The sequence below is a fragment of the Cupressus sempervirens genome, chromosome 11 (assembly GCF_028749045.1).
Source record: "Cupressus sempervirens isolate cs-2001-9-10 chromosome 11, ASM2874904v1, whole genome shotgun sequence".
Lineage (NCBI taxonomy): Eukaryota > Viridiplantae > Streptophyta > Pinopsida > Cupressales > Cupressaceae > Cupressus > Cupressus sempervirens.
Window position 1 is genome coordinate 162,078,990 of NC_143128.1, and position 12,957 is coordinate 162,091,946.

Consider the following 12,957-nt stretch of genomic DNA (forward strand, 5'->3'; position numbering starts at 1 on the left):
TTGAGTTCTTTGGAGTTCTAGATTGGGGTGACATGAGGCCTATGAACCTAGACTGAGGGACATCAGAGGTACAGCAGAGAAATACTGGCACACAAAATCTATAATAATAATAATAACCAATTTAATATATAATATATTTAATATTATTTATGAAAAGTATTATTATTGTATGAATATTTTAATATAGTTGAAGTTTATTATATTAATCAATAATAATTTATTTATTAATTAATAAACTATGTAACTGCATCCACCTGCAGATTTGCTGGATCCAGGTTCAGTTCAAACTGGACCTGTGATTCAATACAATCTGCTTGTGGATATAGGCAGTGCATGGGAAAGTGAGGTCGGATTTGTTGATGTTTGATAGCTCCAGTCGGATAAAACTATGACTATAAGTCTATATATAATTATTAATTATATATGACATATAATTACATATGAGATATAAGTTTATTTTAAGAGAGAAATTAATATAATAATGATATATATATATATATATAACTATGATCTAAGTCACAAGGTTCAAATTCGAATTTGAGTTCAGCAACCATAAAATTCAGATGAATGTTCAACGAGAGTAAAAATTTGGAAAAAGTTCGACATTAAATTTGCCACACACACACATATATATATATATGCAAAATATTTTAAGATTGTTAAATAGTTTTAAAATCATTATTAAAACATTAAGACATTTATATAATATAAATTTTATTTAAGTTTTAGAATTAAATTTTTATTATTATAATTTATTATGAAACATAAAATTTATAAAATTTAATATTCTTAAAAAATTATAAAAACCAAAACCATGATATTACATATACTAAAATGATGGTAAAAAAACCTAAATATCACAAACCCAAAACTATATAATAATATTAATATTCAACATAAAATAAATTATTAAATTGTAATCATCCTACACGGCGGAAAGGAACAAAATGTTCTAACAAAATGATAGACATCTGGCTCAGCTCCTATCTTGCCTCTATCAAACGATGACCTTCCGTGAATTTTTCCACCTCAGATGATTAAAAATGGTATTTCCATGTCGGACGATTAACAGTGGTATTTCCTCATCTTTGCTCCTGTCTTGCGGCTCAGCTCCTTTCAAGTGAAGTCGAGCTGCATCGCATTGAATAGTATAAAGAAACCTTAAAATGGTATTTCAAACCCCTTAACTCATTTTTTTTTAAAATAGTTGATGAAAAAGCCCATCCTTTTCTGTACAAACACAGGTCGAATTTCAATCAATTTTATGGAAATATCTAAAGTTCGCCCAAATTCGAATTTCATGCCTGAAATTCGGCAAACTCCGTGACACAGTCTATGATTATATTTATTATTATACTAATTGTCAAATTAACGAAAAGGCACATCCCGTGAAGGGACATGTCTCTTCTTAGCCTTTGCTCATTACAAATAAGAGATCGCTGCAATTTGGAAAACACATACCAAAGATCATGGCAGTACTTAGTACATTTGCAGCAATCCCAGAAAATTGACATGGTATCAGAGCCAAACTGCAAATAACATAGAGTTCTACAAAAGTGGCTCCAAATTTTCTAAGGCTGGTTTAAAATAATGGCAAGTAATGTAAAAATATATAATGGGAACTGGAGTTATTTTCTTTACACATTTTCTGCAAAGTGCTTGAATCTTCTGTCGTTTCAGAGCATTTTAAGCATGTTTGGTACAATATGGTTTGTTATGTTGAGCATTGTAAGCTTTGCTACAACATGGTCTGATGCATAGGAGTTTCCTAGCTTGATTGAGGATGAATAATTTCAATAGCAGAACCATTTGTGTGTTTATGTGCATTTGAAATTTGGCTCATACCTGATACAACTTGCAGAGGATTTTTAACACATCTTGCAAAGCAATTTGATTCCAATGTTTGTAGGAATTCAGAACTGTAGACAACTGAATGTGAAGAGCAGTTTTGTAGAATCAATGCTAGTTGCATCATTAGAAGTTGTGTTTCAGTGCAGAAAGTTTTGAAAGTAATTCATTTCCTGATATTAGATATGAACAACCAGTGTCTACACAACATTCATGTTAGTGACTAATAAGGATAATGCTATTTGTTAAGAAGGACATGAGGTCAAGTTACGATGACTGTGCTTAATATCGTGTGGGAATGCTAGGTTGGGGTTAAACATATAATATAGAACAAAACAATAGAGAGACATGTCCCTCTGAGTATCTGATAATTGTCTATTAAATATGACTCAGCAATTATGTCACCCAACCAGTAACACAGCTACATTCCAAAGTTAGAAGCAACGATTAATGATGTTTGTGATTAAGAAACTAAACATGACTTAGTTCACCAACTGATACAATGCTAACAAATGTTATGAGCGTGGTTATTTAAGAAGAACAAATGTCATGTATCTAAGTCAGCAAATAACCAATGGTGAAATTAGTAAGTGAAATAAAAGCAATCGACCATGAAAAATAAGTCCAAGTAAAAGTACTAATGTGGATTTAATAAACATCAAAAAAAGTGTGGAGTGTATAGAGCAATATATAAACATCTCTACGTCTTCGAAAAGATTCCCCATGTGGATACCATCGAAGTGGGGGTAGGGACCACTATTCATACATTTATGTGGTAATGTCACCCACTAGATGGTGAGTTAGTATAATATATGAGAGAGATCTTAGGCAATGGAGATGGAAGGACATAGAAGATAGCATTGGAAAGAAATGACATTGGCCACCCATAATAAGTAATAACAAAATATAAGGTGGGAATACAACAAGTCTAATTTAAGTTATCAAGGGATACAACTATAAGGGGGTAAAGGCATCCTGCATCGACCCATTAAGGTACGTATAAAGATATGGTTTTAGACATTTTATTATATATCTATTTCTATATCATTTGAGATATTATAGTTGAGAAAATATATGTTCAATAACATATATTGTGCTTTGTATAGAATATTGTGAAATATGATAGTTACAAATATAAATATTTATTTGTATATATGTATTTATATATATAAATTCATTCAAAAATGATATTTGATAATTCGATTCATTATGAGAGTACAAAAGGTAAAAGTGAAGTTTAGTATTATGTTATGAATAAAATTAAGTATTATGTTATCTTTATTTTATTATTGAAAATATAAAATAAAGAGTAATATTACAATAATTTATGTTATATTGTTAAAATTAGGCATGAGTTAACTTACTAACATCTTGAGTAATCTCAACATTCTATAAGAGTTATTTGCCTTGATCTTCTCCAAGAATGTTACTGCAGGAAAAGGGAGATTGATTTCAGATTCAAAGGGAGCTTGATATTTCATTAGAGGGAACCTTGAGAGAAAGGGAGCAAATAGAGGATATAATTCGATCAACTTTCGGTGATCTCAATCATATTGATTCAGAGCGAATTCAATTGTAGCAATCAAGAGGACTGTGCTTCATGAATATACCTCATGACTATGTGATTTTATTGGGCCTACTCCCTGTGTACATCATGAGGAAGTGACGACTTCCAAATGATGTCACTTGTATTTACAAAAGTTATTGAAAGGTGACGATCTTACAATAACTTTATTTCTTAGTACGATGGATATCTTACAATGTCTATGCAGATCATGATAGATTATACTTTGCATGGTCGATGTTTCTATGGTAAGCATTATGCAAATGCGTGTGCACATACCTTATAAACATTTTTTGAGTATATGGTGAATGTTATGCAAATTGATGTTCTAGAGGCCATTACACAGCGTACGTGGTGAATATCATACGACTTTATGTTCTTAAGGCCATTACTTACAATACTTGGTGAGTATCTTGCATCTCATTCTAAAGACCATTACTCGAAAGAGTATTTGGTGAATATCATATGTTGATATTCTGGAGAGAACATTGCCTCATTGAGTACATGGTGAATATCAAGTATTGATATTTTGTAGACCATTACTCTAAGTTTTGATGAATATCACATGTTGATATTCTGAAGGCCAATACTCATGATATATCAAAATAGTGGAAATCTTCTAAATAAAGATTTCCTTCCTTAATGTGTCACTCCTAAAGATTGCCAATGGTGTGATAATTATCTTGTGTTTATCCTCCTAGCTAAGAGGGAATGTTGATGTTCGGTACCTTCAGTCGGATAAAACTATGGCTATATATAACTATATATGAGATATAAGTTTATTTATGAGAGAAATTAATATAATTATAATATATATAACTATGATTATATATATTATTATATTAATTGTCAAATTAACAAATAGACATGTCCCATGAAAGGACATGTCTCTTCTTAGCCTTTGCTCATTATAAATAAGAGGTCGTTGTCATTTGGAAAACACATACCAAAGATCATGGCAGTGCTTAGTACAATTGCAGGGATCCCAGAAAATCAATATCTAGGACAAAGCATGATCCCAAAGAGATTTGGCGGAACCTAAGAGCGTTTTGTCAATTTTTTTGACTTCTTAAAAAAATCCCACCTTTTCATTTTACCTACAAAAGATTATGAAAATGGTGTGTGCTATGAAGTTTTTTTTAAAATTGGTAATGGGTCGAAACCTAGATTAATTATTATTTGTTGAAATTAATTATTATTATGTGTTAAGCTCAAATAGACTCAAACCCAAGACCTCCCACATGAGAGGCTCACACATTACCATTGTGTTGTAGGCTCTTGCTTGATGTGTTGTGAAGGTTATTAACATATTGTAATGTCTGTACAATGGTCACTTTTAATTCTAGCTTATCTTAATAATAGTAGCAGGTAAGTTGAAGGGTTCCAAGTGGAACTCTTCAAGCTTGGTTGCACAACCCTTGGCCCCTTTCTAGCAGTTCTCCTCAACAGAGTTGTTTGCACTAGGTTTCCTCCCTCTTGGTCGGGGCATATTATCTATCCAATCCACAAATCAAAGCCTACTTCCTATCTCAATAATTATAGGACTAATATGGTGGTGCACACTTTCTTGAAGTTGAATGCCACAATTTTGCACATTATTCTCTCCACTAAGCTCAATAGACATCATCTTCGTGTAAGGGGCTATGCCAGTTTCAAAGCTGATTTTCAGACCACAGATCATATTTTGACCCTTTGCACTATCATTGAGGAGGCCAGGCACCGCTCTATGAAAGTCTACTACTGCTTTGTTAACTTTCGCAAAGCTTTTCATTTCATTTCCAAGTCCGTTCTTTTTGAGAGGCTTCGTGACATTGGGATTTTTGAGATTATACTGACAGTCATTATGAGCTTTATGAAAGTGTTGTGGGCGTATTAAGGACTCTGCAGGGATTTTCGGACCCCATTCAAAGCACTATCAAGGTTAAACAAGGTTGTCATCCTTCTCCCATGTTATTTGGCACTTACATTGATGAGTTGGAGGCTTTCCTCAGCGAACTTTCACTTTGTAGCAAAGGGTGCCCCCTCCATTAGGACTAGATTTCCTTATTCCTCTTCATGGATGATGTTGTTTTCCTCACTTCATCCCCTAAGGCTCTACAACGGCTTTTAGATCGTCTAACCTCTTTCTATTACTTGCAGCAGCTTATGGTTGACCTGGGCAAGGCTTGGGACCCAGGTGCCTTCAATTGCTTGAAGACCTCCCACCTTCACTTCTTCCTCCAGGGAGCTAAGATTGGCATCTCTTCTTCGTACTCTTATCTGGGTGTTGGAAGCCCCTGCTTCAATATGAGACTGGCCATGTACCCTTAGATCAATAAAGGGTAACAATCCCTTGCACTTCTAGAGAGGCAGTGCTTTCGCCACCACTTTCAAGACACTACATCCAAGATGGCTCTCTAGGACACTTTGATCAAACTAATTGTTATCTATGGTTTCGTAGTTTAAGGGGGCTCTTTATTGGAGTTGGATTGGGCCTCTTGGGACTCGAGCAAGACTGGGGACCCGGGTGTCTTCAATTGCTTGAAGACCTCCCACCTTCACTTCTTCCTCCGGGGAGCCAAGATTGACATCTCTTCTTTGTACTCTTATCTAGGTGTTAGGAGCCCCCGCAGTGCTTTCACCACCACTTTCAAGACACTACATCCAAGATGGCTCTCTAGGACACTTTGATCAAACTAATTGTTCTCTATGGTTTCGTGGTTTAGGGGGGCTCTTTATTGGAGTTGGATTGGGCCTCTGTGGAGAGTCCAACTCCTCCTCCTCATGAACATCATCAGGTGCCACCAACACATTCCTATCAATATCATCCTAGCCAAGTTCAAGGTTCATCCCTTTAGACTCGAGGCCATCTTTGATCTTGTTTGGGCCCTCCATCGTCTTTGATGCTTTACGGACTCTGGAAAGGGTCACCGTAGATACTCCTACCTGGCTTACTGCTCCTCAAAGACGATTGCAGCAAATAGCTCAAATGGTCAACTGTTGGTACGCTCAAGCTACTACTCTTATGCAAACCATGGGGATTGAGATTGACCCCCTCCCTCCCTTCCAATACTGGTTAGACACCCTTGCTCACCTCCTTCCCTCCTGGCAAGAACTGGATAGACATGTCAAGATGGATATTTACAGACAATACAATTTTACTACTTGGGTGAACCCCCTAGGGGATCTTCTACCAAGGATGGCTTTCTACTTTAAGTAGTTTATAGACATTCAAAATGGGATCATTGTCAACCCTTCATACCTTTCTCAGCATTGAACTCACACACTCTAGATCTCTTTGGGCTCTTTCAAAGTTGGGTCACATGAGCTACACATGCAAACTGATCACTACATCAACATAGAGGACCGGTTGTGCCAACTTTGCGACTTGGGTGAGATTGACTAAGACATATTTCATCTTTCACTACCCCATTTACTATGAGATCCACAAGAGGTTCCATTGCCTTTTCAGGGAGTGTCAGTCTCTCTCTACTTTCTTTAGATACACCAACTAGAGGTGCCTGGCTCTCTATCTCCAGGAGTCTACGTGTCTTCGAGACCATACCTTGCAAATTCACTTCCTATCAAGACAACCCACAAATCGGCTCATCACCTCCTTTTTCTCAATGGTCTCTCTTGGCAAGGGTTCCAAGAAATCGCTTGGACCACCCTCCTCTAGTCACACCTGTTCCGTAAGGACCCACACAAGTTACATGTAGCAACCGCCCCCCTCTACCTATCAAAGGCAGCAGAGGGCCTCCTCTTGGCCCATGCCTTAACTTTCAATTGTCGGCTTCTTCTTTGCAGTGGGGGACAGCTAGTTGTGGTTTGTTGTCACCCCTACCTCTTGTTGTTCTTAGCTTTTTGTTCTGCCCCCATTTGGTGCTCATGTTGTTTGCTAATCTCCTTTGTTGTATCTTGGCAGTCCCTTAGACCCCCATGGTCTCTTGTTGGACATTAATAAATTTATCTTTATCTTGTTATCTGTTAATGATTGTTTTGTTCAGAAACATCATGTAGTGTCTCTAGTAAATAGTCTTTTGTCTCTACTACATCTATATGTGTGTGTGTGTGTGTGTGTGTGTGTGTGTGTGTGTGTATCAGTTTATAATGAGAATACCAAAGCAAGTAGATGGGGTTTTTTAAGCATTGGAGTATTTTTTATAAATATTCAAAGCCCTAGCTCAAAAAAATTCCAAGAAAAATTTTAATCGATTTTTTTATGAAAAAAATCAAAAAAAAAAATTTGGTGTTTTCTTTTTCAAAAGATTTTTTTCTGATTTTGAAGGGCTTTTTTTTGTGTTTGTGTCTGGAAGACGCATCTGAATCTGCAAAGGCAACATTCTTTTAGCAGATTTTTTTTTTTGTGTTGAAAAAAACTCTGCAAAAATTCAAGGGTTTTATGTAAACTATCAATTTTAAAATTGACATCTTTTGCATCGAATTCCTTTGTGCATAGTCGTGTTTGTGAAGCTCCTAGGTGTGTTTGAAGTGGGCCTTTACACCCCCACACACCATTCTTCCCTTCTCTACCTTGTTGTGCATTTTGTTCTTCCTCCCCTTACCTTTTTATTTCTATGTCAAGTTTGTCTGCATACCTTTCTTTCTTTTCTATTCTTATCTCTCATCCAGACGATGGATCACAATACATAATCGAATTCAGAAACAAAATTTTCCATTAGAAATTCATTCTAATATTGTTAAGCATTTGTTCATTCAACCAACAAGTGTTATAGGGTTTTCTGGAGGCATTATTCTCAAATGTATATGTAAAGCTTTTCATTTGGGATTGTTGGTAAAGGTTCTGCCCCTTAACCCCGCCCTCTATTATGATAGGGCCACTGCTCCCAAACCTCACTAAGGGCACTACCCCCAGACACAATGTAGCTATGGGATATGAAACCTAAGTAAACTAACTAGATGCTTCTACTTTCCAACATGTTGCACTTGAGCCCAAAAATGAGCACACTTTTAGTGCATTTTCCATTGGCATTGCTTGTAATTCTTCAACTGTTCCCACATCATGTAATGTCAATGATGAGACTGATGTTGATGACTTAAAATCCTAATAATAGTGAAATTTGATTATTGAATTTAAGTTTTGTTGGTAAACAAATTTGTCACTGTGAAGTTACTTCTAAAAATGACCTTGTTCACCTTGTGAACAGTGACAAGTGTGTCAATAGTTGGACAGATCGCAAGTGATCACTATCGGATTGCAATCTTCCTCTGCATTTGAGAGGGGCAGCTCCCTCGTAAAATATGGGTATTGAGATTTTTAATAAAATGTATTCAAACTCGAAGATTAAAGAGAAAGCTACTGACAACGAATGCACCACACGACTTCACAGCTTTCTTAAATTAACATAAATTGATAATAAAGATAACCAAGAACTACATTTGAAGATAATCATTATTACCATGCTGATTTATGATTCATAAACATTCACACAATACCGTGAAAACATATACAAGAAGAATCAACAATGTTATGCCACGACAATCCAGATTTTTGAAAAAGAACCCAAACACATTTCCCATTTTATTTTCTTGCACAAAGAACATATGAGAGATTTCTGATTTCAAAACAAAACCTGTACATACTTCTCAAAAATTGTCTTCTCATCAAAATTTGAGCGTAAGTGTTCTATTACATCCCAATTTTTTACCTAACTTGAAATATAGCCGTTGAGGTTCGGATGAAGTCAATTGGCAGTTTAATTTGTTATATCTGGGAAAATGGTAAGATAGTCATTATGATTTCAAGTGAAGATGACATGTTAGTTGATCATTAATCACGAATTCATGGAATTAAGATGGTTAACCGTTATGATTATTTAAATAATTTATACAGTGGAGAATTTCCTTGTAAGGAGCATGTTAGTAGGGTGGAAGCATTGTCAGAAAAGAATTAGGCAGGAGCATCACCATCACTGAGCAGATGGGTAGAGGGCCTAGCGACTTGGAACAGAATACATCTGCGAGACCCGCATGAGTTATTTAATAAATAATTTAATTAATATAATTGAATTAAAATATAAAAAAATATCTCAAAGGATTTTAATTTATCTTTCATCATATTATTTTGATAATAATTTATGTACGTGCATATAATATAAAATGATTTGGCATCATTATAATTTAATAATTTAAAATAAGTGATTATAATAATGTTCAAAATATAATAATGTTTGGAATTATAATATTTGAACTATAATTTCTTACTTTTAACCAATTAACACTTGGCATGAAAATTGATTTAATATTTAACGATTTGAATTGTATAATCTTTCAACTTTATTTTCCAACCTTTTATTTATCTTCCCTTCTTTTTGTTTTAATCGATTTAATGCTTTGGAATTCGAATTTATGGAGGAACCGAAAAGTCTTCTTGTAACTGATGGAAGCCATAGAGCCAAGCTCTTTCTTTTCTTTTTCTTTATTTAGAGCCTCATGATCGTATCTCATCACAGCCTTTTCACTATTTCTTCATTATTTTTCCTTGTCGTGGATTTCAGAACAGGAAGAGAAGTCCATTCACCCGACCACAAAGCATCCCGGACTATAACGGAGGGGTCACGTAAGACTACTGCTGTCCCATGACTTCTTATGTTCTTTCTTTATGCTAAGTCTGTGGTGAAACGTTTAGAATACAACTTATATACTGCTGATTCCTTTCTGTATTTTCTTTCCACATTAATACACCGGTCATATATCTTTTGTGCCATTGATGCATAGAATCCATAACACTGATGCCTAATTATTTCAGACCAAATTCAAGGGAAAATTAAATAGATTTTAGAATTGGAATCTGTCTTTTATATCACTGATGTTCTTTATTCATAATCATGTATCCACCCTTCCTTGCATATACAGTCTGGTTACCTTTCTTTCATTTCCTGTTTTTCCTAAGTCAGCGTTCTGTCTTATTGTCGATGCTGCCGTCCAATAAATGTAATGTTGAATGGATAATGTGTGCAAGTGAAGTCTCATAGTCGGATCATCACAGGGTCTGTTATCATGTTTCCAGCAGTAATATAATCTATAAGTTTGACACAGTCATAGATAAGAAAGGTGGAAACTATAATGATATCCATAAGACAATGTTCCCATTCGAATTATTTATTTTTCTCTTTATACCTTATGTGAAAAGGATTTGATGTTAGTTGCATATTTGTTTTACAATGGTTATGAAAAATTGGTATGTTACAGTCATGCTATGTAGGGTTGTCTGGACGATTTCCAACACCAGTTAAAGCACTATAATTCTTGATTGTTTTTCACTGAGTATAATATCTATTTTCAGTCAGTACATAATGATAGGTCAGAGAATAAATCAAATATGTTCCAACTCTTTTCTTTCTGATTGGATATCCATCCTTAGCCGGTTAGGCATAATAGTTGAGAACTATATATACTCTAGTTGTTGGTTTCCTGAAGTACATAAGAGATCAATCTTCAAGTATCCTTGAGAATGCATCATTTATGAAATCAAATAGTAGTGTTCACAAACCCAATTGTTTAAGTGAATCAACATCAATGCAAATGCTATCACAATCTTCCGAACAAATCCAGAATACTATTAACACCTAGGTGTTCACCGGCAGAGAAGCCATGAAATGGTGAAGAGGTGGAGATAATCTGCAAGAACGCGGAAGAGAAATCAATTATGATTAAATTAATTAATTAATCATTCAATTTTGAAATCTTTAAAGAGCATAATTATGTAATGACAGATTGTGAAATGCTGGATGCATGTATCATTTGATAGAACCGGTTGTTCTAAGAATTCCTAACACCTGGGACTCACCCGGCTGTGTAGCCAAGAAAAGGGGTGGTGAGGTGAAAGAGAGGAATCTGTAATAATATGAAACAGTATCAGATATGACATAACAAGGTTTATCATTTTTAATATGAATTAATTAATAGCTCATGCATATTCCTGTTATTGTGATCTCCTGCTACCAAATCGTATGGTGAGTTAAATACTAGGATGCCCAGTGGATGGCAAGATGACCCCCGTTTGTTCTGGGTAGGGAGGACCTTTCTCGTTAGAAATCCTGCAAGGATAAGTTGTGGTCTGAGGTTGGGTGGTTAAGCCCCTGGCAATGTTTCACCTCTCCCCAAGATGTCAGTCGTGCATCAGACAGAGATAAGCTATGCATTCAATTGTTTGTCGGAAACAGGTATTATCACTTTTTAATATGTAAGAAGGTAAGATTAATTGAGTTTATTTCATCGTTACACCTCGATGCAATAGATAGATTTATGGGTTGTTTTTCATTTATATGAATATTGGATATAAGCATATTTCTAATCTTGAATTCCTGTAGCAGTCAAGTAATTAGATGGAAAGGAATTAGAAGCCCTAATTGATTGAGTGATAGCTAGAACCCTAAATGATACAACAGTATCAAAAGCCCTAATGGAATCTGTGGTATCAAATGCCCTAATTAAATTCGTGGTATCAAAAGCCCTATTTGAATTAGTGGTAGCGAAAGCCCTAATTGAATCCGTGGTAGCAGAAGCCTTAAGTGATATAGCGGTATCAGAAGCCCAAAATGAACCGATGGTAAACGATGCCCTAATTGATACAGTGGGTGGTTGCAAAAGCATCCCTAGTTTGATTTCGATCTCAATTTTCTGAGGTATGTGGTTTTCAATTTCTATAATAATTTCATTTGATGGTATTTCAAGTTTTTAGTTAAGAAATTTTGTCTAACTGATTTTAACAGTAAATCTTATTCACATGAACATGAATGATATAACTGTCTTCCTATGAAACAAAGTAATAACTGTATTCTTTGAGTATGTTAGATGTTAATTTAAAATATGTTAGATGTTAATTTAGACCTAGGAAATTGAGATGTTACATGTTCCCTTATTCTAAAGTCGAAAAAGTCCCCTATTACATGCCTTGTTCATGAATTTATAGTCTATTCTAGCGTAACCACCTTTACGAGTTCGTAACAACTCGAAAAGTTAAGAGTTTGGACTATTCTGAAAAAGGTTCATAACCAACGCTAACTTTAACAACTCTAACTCTTGATGCCTAACCACAACTAAGAAAAGTTAAGACATTGACTAAAACAAGGTTAAAACTAAAGTTGACCTCTTCAATCACAAGGAATGACCTACGTCACTTTACAAAGGAATGATTTGAGGTTCATATTATCAAAGTGAGAACAAGACTTTGATGTTGTTGATGAAATCTCTATGCCTCTTTCTCGATCCTTGAGCCATTTTCCCAAGAGCATGCAACTTTAATTATATTTTGATGGCCTTCTATATGCATTTTAAAGTTCAAGCACTAATGTTGATAAAGTTCTATTATTGGCCCCTTGAATTATACTTAGCAGGATTTTAAAGCCTCTTCACTGTATCCATTTTTGACAAATTTTACAACTATTGCATTCAAAGAAATCATGACTCTTTCTGAAGAATTATGATAAATGATTGGCACGCTTGCTTGTAAATCTTTGTGAAAGGCCATCATCTACCTCCTGACTTGTTACCAATGGATTCGTATGCAGCTATACTTTTAAAACCAACAAAATCTTTAACAA

The 12,957-nt window shown here is 35.0% G+C and overlaps 1 protein-coding gene across 1 annotated transcript in view; it reads right to left on the bottom strand.

Annotated features, from left to right (window-relative positions):
* Positions 1-12,957, bottom strand: part of LOC149528693 (GTP binding protein) — a 124,796-nt gene that overhangs the window by 76,412 nt on the left and 35,427 nt on the right. The gene's annotated exons all lie outside the window — the stretch shown is intronic.